This window comes from Mesoplodon bidens, assembly GCF_964165515.1.
Source record: "Mesoplodon bidens genome assembly, chromosome: 20".
Taxonomy (NCBI): domain Eukaryota; kingdom Metazoa; phylum Chordata; class Mammalia; order Artiodactyla; family Ziphiidae; genus Mesoplodon; species Mesoplodon bidens.
Genome location: NC_138181.1, coordinates 15,921,069 through 15,948,598, shown reverse-complemented (window position 1 = coordinate 15,948,598; position 27,530 = coordinate 15,921,069). Strand labels below are relative to the sequence as shown.

The 27,530-nt window shown below is 43.3% G+C and overlaps 1 protein-coding gene and 1 pseudogene across 15 annotated transcripts in view; one reads left to right on the top strand and one right to left on the bottom strand.

Annotated features, from left to right (window-relative positions):
- The window catches only part of FUT10 (fucosyltransferase 10), a 265,015-nt gene that overhangs the window by 225,636 nt on the left and 11,849 nt on the right, over positions 1-27,530 (bottom strand). The window lies entirely within an intron of this gene.
- On the top strand, positions 22,868-25,375 carry LOC308608101 (nuclear receptor coactivator 6-like; annotated as a pseudogene). The gene has a single exon. The product of its transcript is annotated as a nuclear receptor coactivator 6-like (transcript).

Below are 27,530 nucleotides of genomic sequence, written 5' to 3'. Positions count from 1 at the left end.
GAGATTGTCATACTGAGTGCAGTAAGTCAGACAGAGAAAGACAAATATGATATCACTTATATGTGGAACCTAAAAAGAAGGTACAAATGAACTTATCTACAAAACAGAAATAGAGTTACAGATGTAGAAAACAAACTTATGGTTACCAGGGGGTCGGGTGGGGTAATATATTGGGTGATTGGGATTGACACATACACACTACTATATATAAAATAGAAAACTAATAAGGACTTACTGTGTGGCACAGGGAACTCTACTCAATACTCTGCAATGGCTAAATAGGAAAAGAATCTAAAAAAGAGTGGATATATGTATATGTATAACTAATTCACTTTGTTGTCCACCTGAAACTAACACAACATTGTAAATCAAATATACTCCAATAAAAATTTTTTTAAAAACCTTTTAATACTATTTCATTTTTTAAATTGTGTATGCATTACTTTGGTAAAAATTAACAAAATTCTTTATCCTCATAAGATATTTCTTGTTATGGCCGTATATAATTTCAATGTCTTTTTCCCTTTATTTATTTAATGAAATGAAAAGAATTAAGGGGTGACATTTGAACATAAAAAAGCATGACTGGAAATGATAAGAATTCAAGAGCCAGTTCCATTACGAGGTTTGACTGTATACACTGCCCTCTAGTGTCATGTCAAGGGAAAGCATCTCAAATTTTATAAACTATAAATTTACTTAAATCTTCAAATGTCACATGCTCTCTTTCTCTTGGATCTTCTCTCCTCTCCATGTAGTAAGTCTCCTACTTCTAGGACCCCAAAATCAGGTTTGGACTATTAGTTTTATGGTCTGGCTTCATTATGGATTCAAAAGGTTTTGATGGGAGGGTCTTGGAACCGCATCATGATTAATGGGGAAGTGTTCTGAGTTCTTAATAACTGTTTATTCAGTTGGGGAAAAGAATGCATTTATTTGCCATTTCTTCAATCCTTTGAAGGTATATTCCTACAGAATCAAATACAGTGCTGGACAGAAGTCCAACATGTAGATGCTCCAATAAGACTGAGTGAGTCTGGCAAGTGACTGATTTCAGAACTCATTTTGCTATTTGTGGGCAGTCAGGAGGGATGAAGCGTCACAAAGGAAAGTGCTCATTGTTGTCAGTAATAACTGCTTAAACCAAATATTTAAGGAATATGGACAAGGCAACACGGACAATATAATCTAAATCATTCCTGGGGAGAAAGTGGAGAGAGTAAATGACGGAAGGGTCCCCTTGACACCCTCCATCTCCTCCCAAGAGAAAAAACAAAACCAAAAAGCACCCGCTTTTCACCACACTTCTGCAATGAAAAGAATGCATTTTCTTCCTAAGCTTTATTAACTATTAGATAAAATCACACATCTCTCCCTGCCAAAAGGCTGACACACATTCAGTTCCAAGGTGTGTTCCACTGCTCTTAGATAAGGGGGGAGCCTGTGCTGTCCCCTGCCCACCACCCCAACTTCAACCATTTTCCTTTCCCAGAATGGTTGCTCCTCCTCCCGTCCCACCCTTGCTTTGCTGATCACAAAGAGATGCATTTGGACCTGTGTGTTCAAATCATGCTGTGTCAATGGCTACAACAACAGCGTGGGCTGAGTTCTCTGGAGAAGTATTCTCTTGCAGGGCTTCACACAAATCTTCCTCCTCCAACAGTTCTAGTCAAGGTCGGAAATTCTGTAACTAGCTCAAGGTCATTCTAATGTTGGCTCTTGATCTATGAGCAGAGATCCTATTTCCCACATCCGTATCCCCTTGATTAACACTTTGGCCAAGAAAACAGTACAGTGAGTTTGTATCGATCCATATAAAACCAGGATGATAATTCCTGCAACGTTTGACCCTCATAAACATGCACACAGACCTTGGACATTTCAGATCCTGAGTCTCTGTTCAGAGATTATAAACTGTCAGTTACACAGATGTAGAGAATGGACATGAGGATGTAGGAAACAGGAGGGGATATGGGGATATGTGTATACATGTAGCTGATTCACTCTGTTATAAAGCAGAAACTAACACACTTTTGTAAGGCAATTATACTCCAATAAAGATGTTAAAAATAATTAATTAATTAACTAATTAAATAAAAACTCTCAGGGACTTCCTTGGTGGCGCAGTGGTTAAGAATCCGCCTGCCAGTGCAGGGTACACGGGTTTGAGCCCTGGTCCGGGAAGATGCCACGTACCACAGAGCAACTAAGCCTGTGCACAACTACTGAGCCTGTGCTCTAGAGCCCATGTGCCACAACTACTGAAGCCCACGCGCCTAGAGCCCGTGCTCCGCAACAAGAGAAGCCACTGCCATGAGAAGCCCACGCACCACAAAGAACAGTAGCCCCTGCTCACCACAACTAGAGAAAGCCCACGCACAGCAATGAAGACTCAACGTAGCCAAAAATAAATTTATAATAATAATAATAATAAAACAAATTGTCAGTTAAATTGCAATTTGGGGGGGGGGTTCTTTTTTCTTTTTCTTCTTCTAGCTTTAATGAGACACAATTGACATGCCGCACTGTATAAGTTTACAGCATAATGATTTGACTTACATACATCATGAAATAATTACCACTAGTTTAGTGAACCTCCATCATCTCATAGAGGTTAAATTGCAGTATTTTATATTTATGGTACACTTGCTTTCCCAAGAGCCAACAAGTCCGTAAACAGGGATAATAATTTCTCGTGTAAATGTTGAATCTACCAACATGGGACAAAACTGAATAGGGCCTGTTTCTCTTTAGGCATAGTAAGTTAAAAAAGGCCATTGCCAAAATCTTTAAGGAGTTACCAGAATATCTAAGAAAGAGCATGGGTTTTTGAGCCAAGGGAGTCAGGGCTGAAAGCTCAGTTTAGCCACACGAATATGACTTGGAGCATATCATCATACACTCTGAGTCACAGCACCCTCTCATCATTCAAATGAGGATAATACTGACCTTCCAGGACTACTTTGTGCCTGTAACGCAGAGGGTACCTGAGAAATACTAGTTTCCTCCCCTTCCTCTTCTCCTGTTCCAGCACCCCGAACTCCCCCCACCCTCCCACCCCCTCATCAGTCTCGTCCCCCATGCAAGGAGTAGAACTACCACCATGTGTCATAAGCTCCCAAACAAAGCTGTGGCTGGCAAGAAGAGACCGGCTCCTTCCCTTTCTTTACACCTCCATCTGCATCTGCATCATATGGCTTCTCGGTTTATTGGGGCAGGAATCTTTCCAACCCTAGAGAGGCCTCCTGAGAAGCAATAAGCCACTAACTTGCCCACCTCACATCTGAGCAGCCCCCTTCACTTCTGCCACCCCGGGCTCCTCTACCGAACTCCAGCTACTAGTTTCTCCCTCTGGTTCCATTTCTCTTCTGGATAATCTATTCTTTTGCTTCTCAGTTTTCAACTCGTGGGTCCTCCCCTCCCTTTCCCCTTACTCCTGATTAAACAGCCTGACAAACTGCATTTTCTAACCTAAAAGACAAACCAGAGGCCTCTCCTCTGGCAGCTCTCTGCTGCCCCCTCTTGTCACAAAATGGAACTGGTCGCCACTCCGGCCGCAAAAATCTCATTTCAAGCTTCAGGAACACTCAGCATTTATGGAGGGCCTACTGTGTGCCAGGCACTATGGCAAGTATTGGAAATACAATAGTGAGCAAAACCAGAAATGCCCCTGTTCTCATGGAGCTTACAGTATACAGTGGAAAAGGCAGGCATTAATCAGCTGATCACATAAGTAAACGTAAGGCCAGAACTCAAACTTGTTATGAAATGCTAAGAGAGCCTATTAATAGAGAGGTCAGAGAGGTCAAGGAGGGCTTCCTGGAGGCAGTGACCCAGGCTGAGACTGAAAGATGAGTGGAATAAACAAATGAAGAGGGAGGAGGAACATCCCGGGGGGAGGCAGCACGTGTTCTAAGGTCTATGGTAGGAGGGAACAGTAGGAACTAGAAGGGACCACAGGAAATCAGTGCATCCAGAGGAAGCGGGAGAGTGCAGCTGGGTGAGCTGGAAGCCACAGTGGTGGCCCAGTTATGGTGGATTAGAGTAAAGCTGTAAAGGTAGAGCCTGAGAAAATGAAGAGATTAGAAAAAACATTTAGAAAGTATATGCTGTATTTAGGAAATACAATCAAAAGAATTTTATGATGGACTGGATACCCATGGAGGGTAAGGGGGAGGAGGGCTCCAAGGATGACCACTACTTTCCTGACCTGCATAAATGGATGCACACTGCAGCCATTATCTGAGTTTCGAGGTGACTTTGTGACCCATAAAATGCACACAAGCAGACAATCAGTTATTCAGATACAGAAGGCAGAAGAGAGGTCTGGAGTGAAGACTTAAGTGTGGGTGTTATCTGCTTTTGGGCTGCAGCCCCTGCCCAGGAGGAGACGGCCCAGGGCAGTAGTTCTAAACTACTGCGCAGGACCCCCGGGGGAATGCAAATTTTCCGGGGGTGGGGAGATGGGGGCGGCTATCTCACAGTGACTGAGGAGTGCTACTGCCAATTCACAGGAGGGGACCCAGGATGCCAGACACTTTGCAAAACGCAGTGCAGTTCACAGAGAAGAAATGTCTCATGCCCCACATGCCATGGAGGTTAAAAACCTGTTTTTAATTATCTGAGCCTGGAATCTAACTTTATCTACCATATAAACACCAAAGCTTGTATTTCTTACCTCGTTTCAAGTTACACTGAATTTTCCAGGAATGTAGAAACCATGTAAGTTAAGGGAAAAGCGGACTACTGTTTGGTATTTGCCCAGACCTACTCACCATTTCAGAAAATCCCATCACGTGGTCCGAGGTAACTGAGTGCCAGTTCAACACCTCTCTGTCTGTCTACAAGGTAGAGTTTCCGTAAACAACACCCACATTCACAACCAATGATTCTACACAGGGGCACAGTACTTGGCTACATCATTAAGCCTTCATATGGTCAAGCACACACATACTGAAATGCCTATTACATATAAACTACTTTTCCTTATATTACAGAGAAAGCATGATATTTTTAAAATTACATATTGTTATAAGAAGCAGGCATTTAGGCTGATGGGATTGGGGACCACCAGCCAAGGGAGAAAGTCTAGAGTAAGAAACAGAGAGGGCCTTGGATGAGTCTTGATGGATTCCAACATTCCATGGCCAGCTACAAAAGGGTCTCGCGAGGGCAGACAAAGAAGAATAAAACCCAGAAATGCTGGGTTGGAAAAGCATAAGGCAAGAGGATATTTCAGGAAGGAAGACCTAGATACCAATGTCAAATATTGCTGAGAAGTCAAGTACGTTGAGGACTAGAAAATGCCTCCGTCTCAGTTAGCAATCTGGAGGATCTGAAAACAGGGATGTCCCTGATAATTTAGCAAGAACTGTTTCAGTGGAAAGGTGGGGCTGGAGCAGAGAATTGAGAAGCAAGTAAGAGGTGGAGTGAGAACATGGAGATGATTAGGATATGCTTCTTGGAGAATTTAGGTTGTACAGGGAGAAGGATACAAGGTGATAAAAGGTGAGTAGGGGATTGTGTTTTTGTTTACGGGAATGATTTGCCTACATGTATTTGCTAACATGACCTCTGTTTCCCTAGTGGAAAATGATGACGTGGGCTCCCTCTACTCAGGGGAGCTTAGGTTGGTTGGAGTGGGCAAGAGAGGAAGGGGGAAGAAGGTGGGACCGTGGGCTGCACCTGGAGCCGGGGCCTGAGTTCAGACTGGCCCCTCTCTCACAATATGCAACATTTTAAAGAGCCCATAAAATTCACCTATTGGAGTTTATGAAATTAAGTCCAACTCTGTAAGTTTCGAATTAATCCTTCACATTCAAGCTTCCTATAAGCAGGAGAACAGGTAAGGAAAGAGCAGGTAAGAAAGGAGGTCATTAATAATGAAATTCACTGACTCATTAAACTAATCAATAATCTTAAGCATGTGGTTTAAGATTTCATGAAATTTAGGAACGCTATGTCTCAGTTTAAAAGTTTGGGGCTTCCCTGGTGGCGCAGTGGTTGAGAGTCCGCCTGCCGATGCAAGGGACACGGGTTCGTGCCCGGGTCCAGGAAGATCCCACATGCCGCGGAGCGGCTGGGCCCGTGAGCCATGGCCGCTGAGCCTGTGCGTCCAGAGCCTGTGCTCCACAACGGGAGAGGCCACAGCAGTGAGAGGCCCGCCTACCGCAAAAAAAAAGAAAAAAAAAAGCTAGTGGAAAGCAGCTGCATCGCACAGGGAGATCAGCTCGGTGCTTTGTGACCACCTAGTGGGGTGGGATAGGGAGGGTGGGAGGGAGACGCAAGAGGGAGGGGGGATGGGGACATATGTATAGCTGATTCACTTTGCTATACAGCAGAAACTAACAGAACATTGTAAAGCAATTATACTCCAATAAAGATGTCCAAAAACATAATAAATAAATAAATAAATAAATATCATGTTTAAAAAAAAGGAGCATGATGGGGTGTTACAAAGAGAAACTTTCTATAGTTAATGACAGAAATGCATGAGGCAACTGGGGAGGAAGAGGAGACAAGGGCAAAAATCCTGGTCAGTAAATAAGGCAGATGAGGTATGAGTGCAGGGGAAAAGGAGGAGAAACACTTGATCTTAACTAAAACAAAAAGAAATAATCTAGGGACTTCCCTGGCAGTCCAGCGGTTAAGACTCTGCACTTCCACTGCAGGGGGCGTGAGTTCCAACCCTAGTTGGGTAACTGAAACCCCGCATGCCGCGAGGCCAAAAAAACAACAAAAAAGAAAGAATCTAGTTCATATTTAAGCCTAGCAAACCTTTCCCATGTGCTGAAACTCACCACCCCTACACCACCAACACCATTACCCACCACCATCTCATATGCCGAAACTGGGACTGAGAAAATCAACTACTTGTATGAGCACAATGGTGTCCGGGTACCAAACGTCAATTAAGACAGAGCATTGGCTAAGGGGATCAAAGTTATAGGATAAGCAAAAACCAAGCAGTCACTTGGTTGCCATGAAAAGCAAAGATGCTCATTTCTTCTTTATGCTTTCAACTCCTCTCCAGATACTGGCAACCCAACCAGGGAGTGTTTGGAAAACTAGAGGCTGAAAGTAGGCAACTTGAGAAACTGGAGTGAGTACTCGCCTTCACTTCAAATTACGCGACAACTTAACTAGGAAGGTTGCAAGCTCCTTGATGTCAGATATGAAAATAAAAACTAGAGTTAAAAAAAAAAACAAAAAAACTAGAGTTTAGTTGCCTGGAGAATAAAGAAAAAAAAGGGCCACGCTAGTCGATCATGTAGCAAAGACTCGAATCTCTGAAATTAGGAGCTTTACAGTCACTGATCAATGGGGAATGTAAAGGGATTGTTTTGCAGGAATCTATGAACGTGTGCACTGCAACAGACAGCTAAGTCAAATGACCTTGAACCCCTGGCCCCCTTCCCCAGCCAGCCTCACTCAATAATTTTACAGTTTTACAGCAACACACAGAATCCTCTCCGTCCTCCCCAAAGGATGTGCATTCTGGGTCTGTGCACCACTGGGTGGAGACAATCAAGAAAAACTTGTATCTCATCCCTCCTGGATCCATGCTTTTGCTCAGCATCAGCTCAATAATAAGAATTGATTCTAAGCAGAGGCCCCTGGTTCTGATGTTTTCAGGCATCATCAGATGCTGCACTGGTCCAATAACTAAGTGCTCCCGAAAGACTAAATTGTGCCCAGGTGGCTAAAAGAATACCCTAATTGCATAATTCCTTTGAAAGAATCATCAAAATCCACATTTTCAATTACAAAGTTTTCCAGTCTCGACATAAAACATTCTTGGAAACTTTGTCACAAGGCAGATGTCTTTAAAGGGGATTTTATTTTCCCAAAGGCATGAAGTCATAATTGGATATTCTGTTACCAAACACTAAGCATCAAATAAATCACAGGCATACAGAAGTGACAACAGGATATGAAAGCAAAAACTCATCTACAAATTCCCATGATGGAACTTAGAGATTTTATATTAACTCATAAAATATTAGTGGTGGAAGCCACCTAAGAGATCGTCTAAAAGCTGGTCCCAATACCCCCACCAGACTGGCCTCAACGTGACTTCCTGGGGAGCCTGGTAAAGGGTACAGATTCCCAGACCTCATCTCCAGAGATGCTGATTTGATATGAAGTGGAAAACAAAATGCTGTATTTTCCTCTTAATTTTTCCAGGTGATTCAAGACTCTTGGAAGGGGGGGCATGACCCATATAGATGACACTGCATGTTTTTCTCCTAACTTACTAATTAAATGCTAATGGCTTCATCAGTAAATGAATGAGCCTGATGAATTTGTATTTATATTTCTAGACGTTAAAGTTTTTGGTGGTGAATTATACGACTACCCTTGCACACACAGATTTTAATCACTGCTCCTCATATGCAGCTGAAATATATAGTCACCAATGATTTGGATGTCAAATTTAGATGTACTCAGGAAAGTAAAATATGCAGATGTCAATAACCTTAAGGACTAAATATTTACATACCTATGAAAGCAAAATATTAGGGATCAATAATTTACTGACTTATTTTCACCTGTCAGGAAGGAAATGAATAGCATTTTTTTATCCATCACAGTTGTGGTAAGTTGGTAACACAAGGTGGAACTAAGTATCTGAGAGGCCAAGGCGTTAAATGAATATGCATAGTGAATTTTTCTCCATGGACACCTGCATAAATGAAAATAGATACCACTAAGACAGCAGGACACCAATTCTATCTTGAAATCACATCTCAAATCTACCCATTTCGGGCTTCCCTGGTGGCGCAGTGGTTGAGAGTCCTCCTGCCGGTGCAGGGGACACGGGTTCATGCCCTAGTCCGGGAGGACCCCAAGTGCCGTGGAGTGGCTGGGCCCGTGAGCCATGGCCGCTGAGCCTGCGCGTCCGGAGCCTGTGCTCCGCAACGGGAGAGGTCACAGCAGTGAGAGGCCCGCGTACCGCAAAAAAAAAAAAAAAAATCTACCCATTTCTTTCTCCACTACATCCCACCCTAGTCCAGAGCAACATCACTTCCACTTATTTAATAGGAACTGTGTCTTGCTTCCACTTTCACATTCCAATCCATTCTCCGAGAAGCCACAGGGACCTTTTTACAGCATAAATGAGAACAGAGCAAAACAGAAATCAGAGCATAGCACCCCTGCTTAAAACCTTCTGCTATTTCTCCATCGCCCTTAGAACACAGCCAACTCTCTCACCCTGGCTTGGGGAGCCCTTTATCACCTGGCCCCTGTCTCCCATTTGAACCTCATCTCGTTCTACCCTCCTTCACACCCAGTCTGTGCCCAGCACAGTGACCTTCTTTCTGACCCTCCATCACATCAAACTCCTTTCCACTCTCATTTGCATCTGCAGTTCCCTATACCTGAAATTAATTCCCTCCATCTTCACAGGACTGTCTCCTCCCACCTTTCAAGACTCAGCCTCAAATGTTACATCCTCAGAGAGGCCTCCCTGATCACTCCATCTCAAGCCAAAATGCTTATCCCTGCCTGGTAGCATCCTTTTTACCTATTTCATAAGCTCCATGAGGGCAGAGCCTGTTGTAGACAGGCTTATAGAACCAGGTAATAGAACCACTATAACCCCAGCACCTAACACAGGGCCACACATATAATAAATGTTTCTTCCATGTCCGTTGTACTAATGAATGAAGAACAGATCTCCAACATCAGGAAGGGATACATCCTGAGACATTCTCAAACTCTCCCAAATCATGAACACCGGTAGCATGTGATTTCCTCAAAAAATGGAGTTACGTGGTCTATTTCATACAGATCCAAACCTTAAGTTAGTCCAATATTCTACTCTTTAATCTATTTAAATAGCTAACTTCTGCCTGATAACCACTGTTTCTTAAGATACTTCTCTTGGTCCTCATTTCCATTATCAGCATTAGTAGTTTACTTTCTTCAAAGAGGTTATTTTTTCACTAATAAAGAAAGTATTTAATATTTCAGGAGATTTCCAGCATACACAACATTATAAAAGTATCTCAAAGCCAGTTGAGAGATGGACAGATGCTGGCTGTTCCTTTTTCTTCTTCTTCTCTTTTCTTTTTAATTTTTATTTTATATTGGAGTATAGTTGATTTACAATGTTGTGTTAGTTTCAGGTGTACAGCAAAGTGATTCAGTTTTACATATACATACGTCCATTCTTTTTCAGATACTTTTCCCATATAGGTTACTACAGAGTGCTGAGCAGAGTTCCCTGTGCTGTACAGTAGGTCCTTGTTGATTATCTATTTTATATACAGTAGTGGCACGTGAGTCTCCAAGTATCCCCCCTCCAAGGTCAGGAGACTTGAATCTGTGCCCCAGAACTTATTGAGGTGGTGTGGGTCAAACTGTGAATGTAAACTCTGCAAAAAAGAAAGTTTCTGCTGTACTTACTCTTTAGTTGAAGTTGTTTTAGGTTTGTTTTGTTTTTTAATTTTTAAGAGCAAGAAAACGTATTCATTAAAGCTGGCTGGTTTTTTTGTTTTTTGTTTTTTTTTGAAAGGAAGCAAGCTCTCTTGCCCCTCTTTTTTTAAAAAATTTATTTATTTATTTATTTATTTATTTTTGGCTGCATTGGGTCTTCGTTGCTGCATGCAGGCTTTCTCTAGTTGCCGCGAGCAGGGGCTACTCTTCGTTGCGGTGTGCAGGCTTCTCATTGCAGGGGCTTCTCTTGTTGCAGAGGATGGGCTCTAGGCATGCAGGCTTCAGTACTTGTGGCTCGTGGGCTCTAGAGCGCAGGCTCAGTAGTTTTGGCGCACGGGCTTCATTGCTCCGCGGCATGTGGGAACTTACCGGACAAGGGCTCAAACCTGTGTCCCCTGCATTGGCAGGCGGATTCTTAACCACTGCACCACCAGGGAAGCCCAAGCTGGCTGGTTTTATTTTGAGCGCCTGTGAGAGATGGGCACCAATGAGAGATGTGCGCCTATGTTGTTTGCTCTGAAGAACAAGCTGGCAGCTGGTCTCAGAGGATCTCTGTGTGTCAGAGAATCTGCCTAGAACTGGATGGGTGCCAGCATATCCATTGGCCCAAATGGCTGAAACTGCAGTAATGAAATCTGTCCGCTGGCTCCAGCAGGAGAGCGCCTGACTCTTGGTCCTTGTCACTAGTGTGCTTCCTTTCAGATTTTTTTTTTTCTTTTGCGGTACACGGGCCTCTCACTGCTGTGGCCTCTCCCGTTGCAGAGCACAGGCTCCGGACGCGCAGGCTCAGTGGCCATGGGTCACGGGCCCAGCCGCTCCGCGGCATGTGGGATCCTCCCGGACCGGGGCACGAACCCATGTCCCCTGCATCGGCAGGCGGACTCTCAACCACTGCGCCACCAGGGAAGCCCATTCCTTTCAGATTTTTAAGCCCAACCTGAAAAACGCTTTCCGATTTTCAGTCACTTCTGCTCTTCCTTTGATCTCTACACTATCACAGGCTCTGGAAGACCAGAGAGGGTCAAAAAGGCTGACTCAGAAACAAGGGGAAGAGAACTCCCAGTCCTGACCAGAAAACCCTTAAAACTAAACATTATGAGACTCACTACAGCCTGTCCTTATATCAAACTAAATCTAGCAAAACTCAGCTGATTTATTTTTTTAGCTGGAAAGATTAAAAATCAGATAATATTAATGGGCAATTTTTTCATGGAAGGAAATGAGTACCATAGCTGTAAAATATTAATGTCTTTGCATAACGAACACTCTTCCTAAAATGTATCGATAAGCAAAAAAGCCTAGGAATTGGATAATTTATTAATAACTGTTCTTACTGTCTTTGTGCTTAACTATCTCCTAGGACAAAATGTCTCTGTTAATTCACTTTTTATTTATATCAAATTAATACCTGTATATAGCTTTAAATGCAAAACAGTTTTATCAAGACGATAACACAAGACAGCAGGGTGCTGCCCCACTCCACTCCTTATTTCTACATGCCAGAGGTCACCATCCCAATTTTTTCAGGCATTTCTTCTGTATTTGCACTTCAAAAATATCTAAGTAACAGGGTTAACGTGGTATTTCTTGATTTTTCGGTTTTAGATAATACCTATTGTCTTGTTGCTATGGAAGGTATAGATTTAATTCTCCCTTCCCCCCACACACCTGTCTTCCCTCCTCATCCCTCTTTGATTCAGGGTATATCCAGTACTTTCACTATTACAAGTATTAAATATTGTTTACAGCTGCACCAAACCAGTACATTACCTTTGTTTTCTTTCTTGAAAATTTGTTTTGTTTTGTTTTGATTTGATTTGGTTTCAAATCTCTGGCCAACACTTCCCACACCTTTCAAAAGCCCTGTGAAATGCTTCTCAAGCCAATGTCCCACGTGGGCAAACTGACATATATCTGACAGATTATGAGTCTTCAACACTAGAGATTCTGAGTAAGTTTGGAGTGCGGCCCAGAGCCTTGGGGGTTGGTTTGTATGTTCATCTATGATCTTGGCATGAGCTTGGTTTGGGAACCACTCACCCACAGCTAAACAAGTAAGATCAAAAACTCTCAAGTTTTAGAAATTTAAGTGGCAGAGAATTTTGGTTCAGCTCTCCACCATTCTTGCATCACTTGCAGAAACTTTCTAGAGGTGGAAATGAATGTGAAAGAATGACCCACACCTTCTATTTCATGAATGATCAACAAAACTATCACAACTCCTATCAAAAGGGTCAAAGTTTAGCCAAGGTTTTGGTTTTCCCACTTTCCGACCATGGACCTTGACACCAGAACACTGAGCATTTTACAGTAAGACTGATAATCTATCATCTCCGACTGAGATAATAAAAGTTACAACACAACTGTCCCCATGTGGCCATGGTGGCCATGCTGACTTTCGGCAGCCCAGCGCCGGGTGTGTGGCGTCAGTGCGGAGGGTTTGGATCAGTGGGCAACCGGAGTGAACTCCCTTCCTCCTTTTCCAAGTCATAGAGGGTCCATTCATATTTTCTTGGCTCTCTTTTTGTCAGACAAATCATGAATAAACCTTGGTTCGGAGTTACAGACAACAATAAAAAATTTTTAACAATTAAAAAAGATAAAAATAATAGTCAAGAGGTACTTTTTTAGGGCATAATTTCAAAGAGGCAAAGAGAGATAATTAAATAGCAATCATGATGGAAAGCAGAGTGAAGAGAGTCACTGACTTAGACTCCAGAAGAATGAATCTAAAGCCCACAGGGGAAGGCCAATGAACCACCTAATTTACCCATAAGCCCACAGAATGCTCAAGAATTTGACAGCATTAGGTGCAGCTTGTAAACAAAGAAAAACAAAGAGAGTTTCTCACCACCCAGTTCTAGAAGGATTAAGTCATAATCCACTGCAGTTGCTGACCGACAGAACATTCTTTTTTTTTTATTTTATAAATTTATTTATTTATTTTTGGCTGTGTTGGGTCTTCGTTTCTGTGCAAGGGCTTTCTCCAGTTGCCGCGAGCGGCGGCCACTCTTCATCGCGGTGCGTGGGCCTCTCACTGTCATGGCCTCTCCTGTTGCGGAGCACAGGCTCCAGACGCGCAGGCTCAGTAGTTGTGGCGCACGGGCTTAGTTGCTCCACGACATGTGGGATCTTCCCAGACCAGGGCTCAAACCCGTGTCCCCTGCATTGGCAGGAAGATTCTTAACCACTGCGCCACCAGGGAAGCCCCCGACAGAACATTCTGAGAGGAAATTAAGATGATAACAGGACACTCTGTGCTTTGGACAAGCAGGTCCTTGGATAGTTAGATGCGTATCTCAGGAAGAATTTCAATGCACCAGATTCCTCCATCCTCCTGAACATCGACAAGCACTAAAATCATTAACGTGAAATATCCGTTCCTTGTGACTAGCAGTAATCTTTCACCAAGACGTGTGCTGGACCACGCGTATCCCCAGCCAAAAATCACGTATAACTGTCTCCTCCCTGACCTCTATGGAGCAGTTTTCTCAGAGCTAGCTGAGAGGCTGTCTCCTGGGTTACAGTCCCCAGTAAGACCCTGAATACAACTTAAACTCACAGCTCTTATGTTGTGTGTTTTTCTTTAAGTCAACAATCCAAAAGTAGAGGTGAAGATGGGACTAAGCACAGAGGACTGTTTAAAAGTCAGCTTAAGGGACAGTTAAAAGCCCAGATCCCTTTATTCTGTGCAACTGAGCAACTGTCCCTTCCCCACCTTGAGAGAGTCCTGGAGGTTTCTAGTCTCAGGAGTTCAAAAGAAAGGGTCTTCGGGCAGGGGGTACAGGGTCTAGTTGAGGTCAGGGGTATCACACTGAAAAAAGAATTAAGTGATAGTTTACAGACTGAGCAGTAAGAAGCTCCCAGAAGATGACCACCCCTGTTATACCCTCCAGGTAGAGAACTGAAAGAATCCTCTCTGGGAAATGTGACCAGCCCAAGAGAAAATGCCTAAAAATACTGACACGAAGGGTAATCATACTACATAGCTGAGCTGTGAATTGCAATTATGTGAGTTATAATAACGTAAACGCTGAATAACAATCTAACTGAAATCCCCATGTTCTCTTAAGGGAAGTCAATGGATAATGCCTCAAATTACAAATTACAAAATTGCAAAATTAGGAAGTAAAAATATAAGCATGTTATTAAGAAAACAGAGAGCTGAAAGAGCAGAAAGCGATTGCTTCCAGGGACCGGAAAAGGAGGGCAGATTCTGCTGTTTCTTTGAAATAAGCCTTGTACCAGAGTGTTTAATTCAACTAGGTGCACAAATAAATTTGATAAAATGTAATTTAAATAAACCAGAGTTTTAATCATAGGGTCTAATGCACTCATTCAAGAAGAATGCCAGGCACAACCTGGGTAAATTATATAACATCTTAAGACCCAGTGAAGATGATAATACCAATGTTCTCATTTCCTCCCCGACCCCATGTGAGGATCAGGCCGGCTTCACTTACTGAGTCGTCCATTCGACAATGTTGCCTGAAGCCTGGCTACGTGCAGGCACTGTTCCAAGCAGTGGGGTAACAGCAGTGAACCCAACGAAGCCGCCGTTCTCCTGACTTAGATTCCAACATGGGACACAGTCCCAAAATAGTAAGAGAACTTCTTGGGGGGGGTAATAAATGCTATGAAAAGAAATAAAGCCGGGCAAGGGTCCATGCCATCAGAGAGCCATGTGGGAGGAGAGCTCTATTTTGGAAAGAAGGTGAGGAAACAGGTCTCTCTGAGAAAACATCACTCCTGCAGAGACCCAATCGGTGGGGAGGAATAACCTGGGGCAGCACATCCCAGGTGGAGGAAGAGCAAACGAAAGATTCTGAGGCTAGAATGGGCTTTCCCTGTTTGAGAGACAGCAAGCGGCCCGGAGGAGAGAGGAGCGAGCCAGGGAGACAGATCGAGAGTAAGAGACAGACCGGGAGTGGGGCAGAACCTGCAGAGTCGGAGGCCACGGTGAGGACCTGGAATTTTAACGAGATGGGCGGTCACTGCGGAGTCTGAGCAGAGCTCTGAGAATGGCTTTACCTTCTGTAAAGTATTATGCGATAATTATTTGCTTAAACAGAAATAAAGTGTTTTTTTTGCATTTTTTAAATTGAGATATAGTTGGTTGACAATATTATATTAGTTTCAGGTACACAACATAGCGATTCACAAATTTATAGATTATATTCCATTTGTAGTTATTATAAAATATTGGCTATATTCTCTGTGCCGTACAATATAGCCTTGTAGCTTATTTATTTTATACATAGCAGTTTGTACCTCTTATTTAAAGTAAGGGGTTTGATTACAGCAAAGATGTATATATGTAGATAGATAAATACACATTTACATTTCTATACATTTATTGTATATCATATATGATCTATCACTTAGTTACAACCTTCTTTTTCACGTTCAACTTTGCTGCTGTCCACACAGTTCAAGTAAGTCCATTTTCTTGCTATCTCCCAAGTAAGTCTTAACCTGGCAAAAGCAATTACCTACTATCTGCATTCAATGCACAGGGCCCAGGAAAGTCAACCTCCAGAAAAAAACTACTAGTAAGAATCAACTCATAATGGGTGAGATTGGCAGAAATTACCCCGAGAACAGTCCACAGATGTGTTACTCATGAAGTGTCAGGGACACTCAGTACAGTCAAGATGACCAGGGACAGCCATATAAGGAAGTCTATCAAGGTTGTTGCCGTATCAACTGTGATACAATCTTACCAAACTGTACTTGTTTGTTTTCTGTGCTTCTCCAACACGTGGCAAGGGACCTGGCAAACTGTGACTCTTCAGAGACATTGTATCACTGAATGTTGGGATGCAACTGACAGGACAGATATCAAGATTCAAAGTAATTGTGAGACAGAAGTCCCCACTTGCAGAATTCACAGAAGGAATGAAGGAGAGCTTGTCCTACGACTCTTGAATTCCTCAGCAAGGTCAAGAATACAGAAAGGGCTGAGAGAGAGTGGGGAGTCTTGGGTCCTCCTAATACAAAGAGCCCTAGGTGGACATAGAGAGCTCAGCAGAAAGAAGCTGGATGTGTTGCGGGTACCAGGAGCTGGGAAGCGGTCCCACGTGACTATCTGGAACAGAGAGGTGGCTCTCTGGGAAAGGACACTGGAAAAGCCAGGGTTCCAGCAGGGAAACTCCAAATGCCGTGAAAATGCCCCAGAATAGAAAAAGTATACTTTAATCATCCACCAGACCCACTCAAGGCCATCAGATCGAACCATCTGCTGAGTTCACAGGACATAAAGCCACACGGGCCAAGTAAGAAATGTCCAGTCTCCTTAATTCTCCTCCCTTTCCTCATAGCAACTCTGCTAGTCTCCAGAAAGCAGCAGATGAGGAGGAAGAAGGAGGCAAGCAGAGTGTAGAGAGAGGAAAGACCTGCACTGCAGAAGAAGGACCGCAGGCCTGCAGTGGCGTGAGAGAGGTCCAAGCTGGGGATGCAAAAATATGTAACCCTAGGCATGGCATGGGGCTGAACGCTCCACTTACTAAATTTGAAAGTGTGTTTGCAACTGAAAGTGACCATAAAACTGTCCATTCCCTGAGAGTGAGCACAAAAGCTGGGGCTCAGCCAAAGCTTCCAGTTAGAGGATGGTGAAAATTAACCCCCTGAGTGAGGTCTTAAAGGGACAGTAAGAAACATAAATAAAGAATATGTGTTTAGAAAAACAAACTCAAAGTGGCTTAAAGACTTAAATATAAGACATGACACCATAAAACTCCTAGAAGAGAACACAGGCAAAACATTCTCTGACATAAATCGTAGCACTGTTTTCTTAGGTCAGTCTCCCAAGGCAATAGAAATAAAAGCAAAGATAAACAAATGGGACCTAACCAAATTTATAAGCTTTTGCACAGCAAAGGAAACCATAAACAAAATGAAAAGACAACCTATGGAATGGGAGAAAATATTTGCAAGTGATGTGCCTGACAAGGGCTTAATTTCCAAAACATACAAACAGCTTATACAACTCAGTGACAAAAAAACAAACAACCCAATCAAAAAATGGGCAAAAGACCTAAATAGACATTTCTCCAAAGAAGACATAAAGATGGCCAACAGGCACATGAAAAGATGCTCAACTTCGCTAATTATTAGAGAAATGCAAATCAAAACTACAATGAGGTACCACCTCACACCAGTGAGAATGGCCATCATTAAAAAGTCTACAGGGCTTCCCTGGTGGCACAGTGGTTGAGAGTCTGCCTGCTGATGCAGGGGACACAGGTTCATGCCCCGGTCTGGGAAGATCCCACATGCCGCAGAGCGGCTGGGCCCGTGAGCCATGGCCGCTGAGCCTGCGCGTCCGGAGCCTGTGCTCCGCAATGGGAGAGGCCACAACAGTGAGAGGCCCGCGTACTGCAAAAACAAACAAACAAAAAGTCTACAAATAATAAATGCTGGAGAGGGTGTGGAGAAAAGGGAACCCTCCTACACTGTGGGTAGGAATGTAAATTGGTGCAGCCACTGTGGAAAACAGTACAGAGGTTCCTTAAAAAACTAAAAATAGAGCTACCATATGATCCTGCAATCCCACTCCTGGGCATATATCCAGAGAAAACTCTAATTTGAAAAGATACATGCACCCCAATGTTCACAGCGGCACTATTTACAATAGCCAGGTCATGGAAGGAACCTGAATGTCCATCTACAGAGGAATGGATAAGGAAGAGGTAATACATATATACAGTGGAATACTACTCAGCCATTAAATGTCATTTGCAGCAACACGGATGGACCTAGAGATTATCATACTATCGATAAGTGAAGTAAGATCAGAAAAAGACAAATATCATATGATATCACTTATATGTGGAATCTGAAATATGATACAAATGAACTTATTTACAAAACAGAAACAGACTCACAGACACAGAAACAAACTTATGATTACCAGAGGGGAAAGGGTTGGGGAAGGGATAAATTAGAAGTTTGAGATTAGCAGATACACACTACTATATACAAAATACATAAACAACAAGGTCCCACTGTCTAGCACAGGGAACTATTATATTCAATATCCTATAATATACCATAATGGAAAAGAATACAAAAAAGAATAGATATAAATATTTTGAAATCTGTGGATGGGGGAGCAAGAAGCCTGCACCTGGAATGAAGGTCCTAGGGCCCCACCAGTCACTCAGGATCCAGTCCTGGAGAGATGGATTGTAGTCTTCCTTTGAGGAAGACCAGTCCCACATTCTTCCTGTTTGTAACCTCCAGACTTCAACAAGGTGTGCTAATATCCACTTTCCTGAGGAAATTAAACATTTCAGTAGCCTACTTTTCTCTTTCTGTCCATGTACCTGTATTTACTAAAAGTTCTATTTAGGAACTCACCCAAAACAAAAGCAGTTCCCGACCCTAACTACCCTCATTCTCATCAAAGGCAGTCTAACCCCTCTCTCATGACAGACAGGTTTCAAGAGAACTGTTTTAAAATGCAGAGTTGTGTTTTGAAATCACTACAGTGATGGTTTCTAAGACTAAATTCTCTAACTCTAAGGACTTTTGGTTTTAAAAAAATTATTCACTTGTGACTGCTTAATTTTTGTTTCAGAGAATTGCTGATGTAGCTGAAGCCTCACATGTCTCAAATGACTCAAACCAGACACAGAATTCACTGTATTTCACCGTGAAAGTCTCTATTACTTCCAGAAATGTGTTTATATTAAGTAAATGAACCATCTCTAGAAAGAAAAAAAAAAGAAAGGAAGCAAACAAAGTCAAAAATATTCCTGGTTCTGGATAAACAACAAGGTACTACTCTATAGCACAGGGAACTGTATTCAACAGCCTCTAACAAACCATAACGGAAAATAATATGAAAAGAATATATATATAACTGAGTCACTTTGATGTACAGAAGAAAATAACACAAGGTTGTAAATCCACTATACTTCAATAAAATCTAAAAAAAATAAATTCTGGTTCACAAAAGCCTCAAGGTCACATAATCCTTTGAGTTTCCATTTCTGTTAATTAGGTCAGCCTTTGACACCTGAATCATTTTCCTGTCTTTTTTTTTTCAATCCTGCTGTACCAGAGTCCCATTTGCAGTTGTAAGTGACCTACTTAATTAGTATATGGAACCCTCAGACAGAAAAGTGTATTGTATCCACTCTATTTCGCTCAATAGACCTAATTAAAGAACTGAATTTCTAATTTGGTTTGCTACAAACCATACACTGTAAGCAATTCCAAAATCCAAATATCCAGGTTTTATTATAGTCAGGAGTGTACATTCAAATACAGTTTGGGAGAAGGAGCACAGGATCAGGTGTCAGTGCATCCTGGTTCTCCGTCCAGCTCTGCCGCTAACCCCTGTGTAATCGGGGCACATCCTTAACCTTCCTGAGCCTCAGACTCCTCACCTCGACAAAGAGGAGGTTAGATTCCCAGGTCCTTTAGGGCTCTAAGTATCTGTGAATATTTCCTGAGTGCCTAGCATGTACAAGGCACTATGCTCGTTATAGGGGAGAGGGGAAGTACAAAGATGAGGTGTTGTTGCCCTGTCATCAAGACCTTTGCACTCTAATATGGAAGAGAAGATGATATAGGACAAAACCAAATGCCATAGTTACCTTATTTATCTTCTTCATTCCTCATCATTGGCATTGTGCCTGGCATATTGTATTAATAGATGCTCAATTAAATGACATAAAATGCCTCTGGACATTTAGAGAAGAGAGGCTACATCCACTGGAGGCGAATCAGAAAGCATTCATAGGTGTTATATTTGAGTTGGTTTTTGAAAGTCATTCAACTTTCACTTGCTCCCTCACACCATCCTCTAATTTGATGCAAAATCTTAAGCCAAAGTTCAAGACTCTCCATACTCTGGTTCCAATGCATCCTTCGATCTTAATCTCTCTCTTAACATAAAATTATGCTGTAGCCAACCAGTCTCCTTGTTGCAACCTCAGATATTACCCGTAATTTTCTACCTCCATGCCCCCATTCATGCTGTTCTTCATACCGAAATGTCCTCCAATCCCAACAGAATCCAATTCCATTATCCTTCAAGGCCTACTTCAGATTTCCCCTACTTGATGAAGGAGATCTTATGAAGCCTTTCCTGACCCCTCCAATCATATGTGCTCTCTCGCTTCTCTGAAATCCCACAAAACTTGTCGACATTTCTCTTATGGTATATACACCCTTCAGCACTGCATGACAGTTCGGTAATATCTGTGTCTCAAGATTATAATATTTGACATCAAAAACTGTATTATTCCTCCAAGTTGCCAAACAAACAGGAGCGTTCAGTAGATTATTTTGACAGGAAAAATTTAAAAAATGCTCCAGGACACAGAAATTGAACGAACAATGGTGCTAAGTCAGGAACATCTGTGGCATATGCCTAAAATGCTGACTATTCCAGTTTGATTTTTCAACATAAGTTTAGCTGATATAATCACAGGAGTTAAGCTCAGAAGGCAGGCCTGAGTCTTTACACAGAGCCTTAAGTGGCAGGGCAATAAAAATGGCATCTATTCAGTTCTCAGTGGAGTCACTGAGAGTTTTGGGAGCTGGACAGTGACAAAACCCAAGATATGAAAAGCACACCAGAAGCATCCTGGTTGACACATCAGTCTCCTGGGACTTTGGTTGGAGGTAAGTCCATCCCTGAGAGAAGAATCGGGTCTTAAGTGTGCAGATAAAATTAAGTGCATGCTCTGCAGGTCTGTGAGTCCTAAAAAACTCACTGAGTAAATACTGCTTTGTAGGCTTCCCGGCAACCAGATATTTGAGTGCGCATCTCAGTAGAAGGAAATAGACAAACACGAAAGCGATCTTTACTGAATTTCCAAACTGGTGAAAAAGCGAAGGTTCTATATTTTTCCGCAGAAGGGAGAAGGGAACAAAAAAGCACACCACACACAAAGGACAGGAAATCAATATAGCTCTGAATTCCTTAGCAATAACACTAGAAGCTAGAATACTGTGGGAAAATGTCTTAAAAATTCAGAAAGAAAAGAATTTCCAACTTAGAATTCTATGCTGAGCCAAACCATCTGTGAAAGTAAAGGTAAAATAAGCACATGTTCGCACATACAAAGTTTCTGAAAACTTACCTTCCATGAACCTTTCTCAGGACACACTGAAATAAAGACACAAACCGGGACTTCCCTGGCGGTCCAGTGGTTAAGACTCTGCACTTCCACTGCAGGGGGCGCAGGTTCTATTCCTGGTCAGGGAACTAAGATCCCGCATAGCCAAAACAAGAAAAAAACAAAGACACAAACCAAGAAAGAGGAAGATAAGGCATAACAGAAACAGAAAATCCAACACACAAGTGAAGTACAAGGAATCCCCAGACTGATGGGCAGCCAGGACAGCACCTGGGCACCAGGAAGAAAGGATGACGGGGCTTCCCTGGTGGCGCAGTCGTTGAGAGTCTGCCTGCCGATGCAGGGGACACGGGTTTGTGCCCTGGTCCGGGAGGATCCCACGTGCCGCGGAGCGGCTGGGCCCGTGAGCCATGGCCGCTAAGCCTGCGCGTCCGGAGCCTGTGCTCTGCAACGGGAGAGGCCACAACAGTGAGAGGCCTGCGTAGCAAAAAAAAAAAAGAAAAAGAAAAAAGAAAGGATGGCAGCTCTAACTGGACATGTCAGGAATCTCTGGGAGACATTTCTTTAAGAATATCTGGGGGCTTCCCTGGTGGCGCAGTGGTTAATAATCCATCTGCCAATGCAGGGGACACGGGTTTGAGCCCTGGTCCGTAAAGATCCCACATGCCACAGAGCAACTAAGCCCGTGCGCCACAACTACTGAGCCTGCGCTCTAGAGCCTGTGAACCACGACTACTGAGCCCGCGAGCCACAACTACTAGAAGCCCGTGAACCTAGAGTCCGTGCCCTGCAACAAGAGAAGCCACCGCAATGAGAAGCCTGCGCACTACGACGAAGAGTAGCCCCCGCTCGCCACAACTAGAGAAAACCTACACATAGCAATGAAGACCCAACGCAGCCAAAAAAAAATTAATTATATAAATAAATTAAAAAAAAAAAAGAATATCTGGTGCCACTACAGGGAAACCAATTTGTGCAGGAAAAGAAATCTTAGTATCTTAAATCGTGGCTCACTGTGACTACATGATGATGTAAAAACTGGATGTTAATCTATCTAAAATGATGATATAACTTCTGGGGAAGAATATGGGGCTGAGAAATGAGTGGGGGGAGCAAGGGTGAGGGAGGAGAGTTAAATACTCATCTTCCGTAGTAAGAATCAATATATAATGCCTAAAAGTGAAAAACCAAGAAGTCACAATCAAAGTGTTACTTGAAAACACAGGAGCTCTACGTGCATGTATAACATGTTAAAAAGTTTTAAATGTTTAGCCCCGGCCCGGTCCGACCCATCCCCCTCCCAGCCGGGTCCTTGAGGCCCAGCCTGGTCGGGCTGCTGGCGGCTGGGCGCCGACGGCCGGACTGACCGGACAGACAGGCGCACGTGAGGACGGATGGAGGGATACACGGAGGGCCGTGGGGACGCTCGGCCTGGGCCGGTGCGACGAGGGCCACCCGGGAGGGCTGGGGCAGCACTCAGAATTTTTATTTGGCTGCTACCTTAAAATACAGGCCCTAAAAATGCCAGCTTGTTTGGACTTAGAAGATGACCTGGATAAATGATAAAAATTAAGAAAGACATTTTGGTTTTTTTATTGTCCACTTGGCATATGCTTCTGGAACAATATTCACCATGGTTTTGGATGACCTTCCAAACTTAGAAGCCATCTATACTCCCCTGTGTTCATCAACAGTGGAGGACTCAGAGATGGATTTTGACTCTGGACTAGAAGGTGATGACTCAAAAAGTGACAGTATTTTGGAGGATTCCACAATCTTTGTGGCCTTCAAAGGAAATACAGATGATAAAGACTTCAAATGGAAATTGGACACAATATTGAAGAAAGTGCCCGATTTGTTACACATGGAATCCAGCAAGCTGAAGGTACAGAAGGTAGAGGCCTGGAACAGTGTGAATGTGACATTCAACATCTCCTGGGAAGCAGCGGAGCGGCTACGGATCCTGGCTCAGAGCAACAACCAGCAGCTTTGGGATCTGGGAATTCTCTCCATTCAGACTGAAGGGGAAGGTGCTATCAACCTGGCTTTGGCTCAGAACCAAAGCCGAGATGTGAGAATGAATGGACCCATGGGAGCTGGAAATTCAGTTAGGATGGAGGCGGGATTTCCCATGGCAGGTGGTCCAGGAATGCCTAAACGCCTCCCACCTGGCTTCGCAACAGAACAGGCCAAACCGAACTTTATGCAAGGTCAGGTGCCTTCGACCACAGCAACTACCCCTGGAAATTCAGGAGCCCCTCAGCTGCAAGCAAATCAAAATGTGCAGCATGCAGGTGGTCAAGGAGCTGGTCCTCCTCAAAACCAGATGCAGGTGTCCCACGGGCCACCAAATATGATGCAGCCCAGCCTCATGGCAATTCATGGCAACATGAACAGCCAGCAGACTGGTAGTTCTGGGGCTCCTCAGGTGAACCTGGGCAACATGCAAGGCCAGCCCCAGCAGGGCCCACCATCTCAGCTGATGAGCATGCACCAGCAGATCTTGCCCTCCCAGGGCCAGAAGGCCCAGCAACAAGGTACCTTGAACCCTCAGAACCCTATGATCCTTTCAAGGGCCCAGCTTATTATGCAGCAGGGTCAGATGACAGTGGATCCTCAGAGCCAAAATCTTGGGCCCTCGCCCCAGAGGATGACCCACCCAAGCAGATGCTTCTTCACCAGGGCCCACAAATGATGGCGCCACGTAACCAGATGATGGGGCCTCAGGGGCAAGTTTTGCTTCAACAGAACCCAATGACAGAGCAGATTATGACCAATCAGATGCAGGGGAATAAGCAACAGTTTAACACTCAGAACCAATCTAATGTCATGTAGGGACTAGCACAGATAACGAGGAGATCAACTCCAAACATGCAAGGAAACATGGTACAGTTTACGGGACAGATGTCAGGACAGATGCTGCCCCAGCAAGGGTCCATGAACTACAGTCCATCTCAGGCTCAGGGGCAGGTCTTGAGGCCACCAGGGCCCAGCCCACATATGGCCCAGCAGCATGGCAATCCTGCTACTACAGCAAATAATGATGTCAGCTTGTCTCAGATGATGCTTGACGTTAGCATGCAACAAAGCAACGTGGTCCCCCCCCCACCGCCGCCGATGTGCAGGCCATGCTGGGAAACAGTGCCTCGGGAAACCACTTCTCAGGCCATGGGATGCCTTTCAATGCACCTTTCAGTGGAGCACCCAATGGAAATCAAATGTCCTGTGGTCAGAATGAGGCTTCCCGGTCAGTAAGGAGGTCACGCTAACAAGCCCATTGTTGGGCAACTTACTGCAGAGTGATATCTCTGCAGGCCATTTTTGGGGTAAACAATAAGCAAAATAATACCAATGCAAATAAACTGAAGAAGAAGAAACCCCCTCGGAAGAAGAAAAATAGTCAGCAGGATCTAAACACCCCAGGTACTCGCCCACCTGGTCTGGAGGAGGCTGATGAGCAGCCATTGCCTAGAGAACAAGGAATTAACCTGGACAACTCAGGCCCTAAACTGCCAGAATTTTCAAAGCGACCAACAGCCCCTTCACAGAGTTTAGTCCCAAAGGAAACTCCAGCCACAGCACTGCAGGGGTCTGTTCCCAGACCAGAACTCGAGGCAAATGCTACCATAGTCTCTAGACAAAGCAGTGAGCCTAAAGAGATAACTGAAAAGCCCAAAACTCCAAGCCAAAGAAACTCCCGAACTGAAAAGCCAGCTGTGGCTTCTGAAAGTGTGGAAAATGGACATCATAAGCCATCCTCTTGACCTGCTTCAGCCTTCAGCCCGACTGAAGACATAACCAGTGCAGTGCAATCCAAGTGAAGAAAATCCAAGTAAACAAGCTGGACGATGACTTGATATTTGTAAATGTGTGTGAAGTTTACAAAAAGCAATTTTGAGCTGTGACTTTTTAAAATCCATTTCTGTACAGTTATTTTAATAATGTGGGCCTTTTCCTGGTCCCTGCAACCTGTTTCATAAAGTGCAGTGGGGAAAGCAGAGTTGTTGAACCCTTTTGGTATTGCAAGATGAAGTTCAAGGTTTCTATGCTGTTGCCATGTATTGAGAGGAGCTAATGCGATTATGTTATTAGTTTTCACATTTCCTAAGCAGCCTAGAGTACAGGGTGAGCATTTTTAGATCTTCTAATAATGTATGGTGCTGTGGAAGTACTGTGTCTGAATAGCAGTAGTGGGGCAAAAGGAATCTTCTCATTTGGAAATGTTGTAAATAATTTTATTATATAGTGTTTTGGATGTATTTGTTGTAGAAATGGACCAGTGAATAAAGAGAATCTAAGGGTTTGTACAATGTGAAAAAAAAAAGTTTTAAACATTTAAAAGATAGTGACTGTGATACAACCACTCTGGATATTGGTCTGGAAATTCATAAATGTAAATTCATACCAAATAATTCCACTGCTAGGTATGAATCTCATGAAATCTCACACATGTACATGGATTGTTTATTGTAACATTTTTTGTCATAAGAAAGTTTTTTAAAACAACCTAAATGTCCAACAACAGGAAAATGGTTAAATGAAGTATGATATATAAATACAATGGAATTCTATACAACAGTAAAATGGGTGAACTGGAGCTATAAGGATCCAACATTAACAAACCTCAAAAACCATGTAAGAGAAAAAGTAAGTTACAGAGAAAGTTAACATATCATACTATTTACATAATTTTTAAAACATACAAAAAAACACTATATGTTGTTTAAACACACACACAGACACACACACACACCAACGTCAGGATCATGATTCCCTCCAGGTAGGAGGAAGGAAACAGGATGGGGTCAGTGAGGGGCTCATAGAGGCTTTCAATTTTACTTGTAATATTTTATTTCTTAAGCTATGTAGTAAGTATGTAAGTACCCATTACATTACCTATATATTTTTGTGTGTAACTGAAGTATGTCTAGGGGCTCCTGGTAAAATTTGGGAAATTAAACTCATATATTTAATGTTGCTTCATCTCAAAACACCCCTAGAGGATTATAGTGCCTTATCCAAATGCTCAGAGATTTATGTGTTTCAGAATTCAGAATTCTTTGGATTTTAGAAAAAGGTATCAGGATGCAATCCCATATGTTACATTACACCTTCAGTGGGACCTGAAATCAAGTGATGCTCAAAATAAGCATCTGACGCTATTCAGATGGTTGTTCGTCCCTCAGAAAAAATCAGCCACCAGCCTGGCCCTGTACAAACAGCCCTCACTCCTCAGACCTACACTGATTCCCCTCTAAGAGCAGAGAAGGAAAGCAAGTGCATGGGGACACCTGCAGGCCTTTGGAGGCTCTGGACTCCACCACACCTGGATGCGTAAGTGCCTGGAATTCCCTGCCTCCTCACCTCTACCAGGCATGAGTGCCCATTGCTCTGCAGCCCTGACCAACTGTGGGGCACATACACCACCTGATTCCTGCCGAGCCCATTTTCCGCTTTATTTAAGCTGTTGTTGGACAGATCACTGAGGATGACTCAGCCCTACAGCCCAGTCTCAGTCCTGCCCCTCCAAAGCCAGCACTACACACACACACACACACACACACACACACACACACACATTCACACCACGCTCTAAAGCAGATGTCCCTTCACTGACTTCCTAACTTTAGTGATTAACCTTGCCTATCTTTGGTCGAGCTTGCTAATCTGTATCCCCCTGCGCCCCTATCACTTAGCACCCAGGAGCTCCATATTTCTAACAGCTGTTGGCATCTTGCTACCTCCAACTGGCTGGGTCTGGCTGCCCCTCAATGCCAGCATGACATATAATCAGCCTCGGGAAGTGATGAATACCAACTTGCTCTTGAAAGCTGATGTTGAACAATCTTTTTATTTTTATTTCTGAGTAATGAAATCATACTGTGCTGAGCTTACGTCCAATTAAACATCTGTTATGGTCATCAAAATCTCCTGGCCATTATCACAGATGACATTCTGAATGGATATCAGCAGTATAATCAACAGCCAATT